We start from the raw sequence: 1,699 nt of genomic DNA, 5'->3' as shown, positions 1-1,699 counted from the left end.
GGCGCCACACCAGTCACGTGACCTCGATGACGCAACACTATTATTCGAAACAGACCTTGACAGAACCACCCAGATTCTTTTATATATATGGTATTAGTTTATCCTCTCTAAAACAGTGTTAATAGCTTTCTTTATAGTAACGCGATGGAATTTAGATTAACAGTTTCTTGTCATCACTCCTATGCAATCGGTACAGCAATCGTATCAAGCATCATTATTTATGCTAATTGCTTAAGCTAACATCACATGACGCTAAACGCTCTCTAATTAGGATAATTTTATGAAATTTAGTAATTTTATACTGAAAAGTTGGTAATGAATAACAACTAATAACCGTCCAATCATATGATTCTTTTGAAAACTTGAGCTAGAAACTGCTAAATCTAGTTTGCTTGGCCTAACCAATATTTATGTATGTGCACGTCCTTTCACCTGATAGTTTTTGCTGCTCTAAATCAGCCGTCTTTAATCCGAATTACAATAGACTCAAAACGATCCACTTTTACTCTTAGGTGAAGCTGTAGTAAAAATGTTTGACCAATAGTTCACGTGACTTTTTGCGTAGGTGTGCGCAAAAATTTTCGTCACATTAAGCGGTTTTTGTTAAATAACTTTGCACACGTGGCTTATATTTACACCAAATGAGACTCCTAATTGTAGGTTGAAAATATCTATCAGTATACCAAATTTAAAATAATCCATAAAAATTAAGTACGATTTATTTTCTATCAGATAAAGTTTCCGTGCTTTTGATGCCAAGAAAAAAAAAAGGAAGAAACTCAATCAAAATTGGAGATGTTATATCTCAGGTGAATTGCCTTGAAATTTGACATGTGAAGTAATAGTCCAGTAGAGCACATCCACTGAAAATATATGATAGTTTGGATTACCACAGTCCGAGATACAGAAGGTGGAAAATAGCTAAACTATCATTTCTGTTAATAACACCGTGTGTCCTGCAGCAGGCTGTTTTGGCCACATGACACGTTACTTTGTGTCTTAATATAATAAGAAATCCAGAGCAATTCCTTAAATTTAACATCACTAGAGGGATAAAACAGCACATCCAAACCTCGGCTTGTTATAGTTATCTAAACTGTGAAAATCAGGACTAAAGAAACGCAACAGGAAGGACAATATAACAAATTCCAATGTAGGGAATTATAAGATGTATTTTGGGCTATGAGGTACCTGCGGAAGTATGACTCACAAAACTGTAGAGATGCATCATCAAACAGATTTAACCTCAGTTGACATTCCTCACCTGTTATAAAAAAAAGTAGAGGGGAACCTCTAGCCAATAATGAGAAGGTGGGCCGGTTAGAAATATTGAAGAAACGAAAAGAAATCAACATGTTAATAAACAGGCCATTGTGGGTAAAAAAATATATAATATATCCTCTGAAGTAGGTTTCTTAGTTCCCCAAATGATGAAACTGTAAACAAGTAATGAACCATCAATGTTAAGTTCCAAAATAATGCTATTCTCGTAATGTTTTTCTTTCGTTCCCGGATTCTTTTAAATTATCTGATTGAAATAATTCAAATTCCAGTCTATGTAACTTATAACGAATGCGTTTGTTTCCTCCTTTAGCGTTTCTACAAGCTTGAACACTTGTACATTGCCATAAATTGTTATAGGCCTACATTACGAATGACGTTCAAACTATACTACACTCACGTAAATGTTGCCCGATGG

Source organism: Limulus polyphemus, unplaced genomic scaffold, assembly GCF_000517525.1.
Source record: "Limulus polyphemus unplaced genomic scaffold, Limulus_polyphemus-2.1.2 Scaffold8200, whole genome shotgun sequence".
Taxonomy (NCBI): domain Eukaryota; kingdom Metazoa; phylum Arthropoda; class Merostomata; order Xiphosura; family Limulidae; genus Limulus; species Limulus polyphemus.
The sequence above is the reverse complement of the archived record's forward strand: the minus strand, read 5'-3'. Positions refer to the sequence as shown.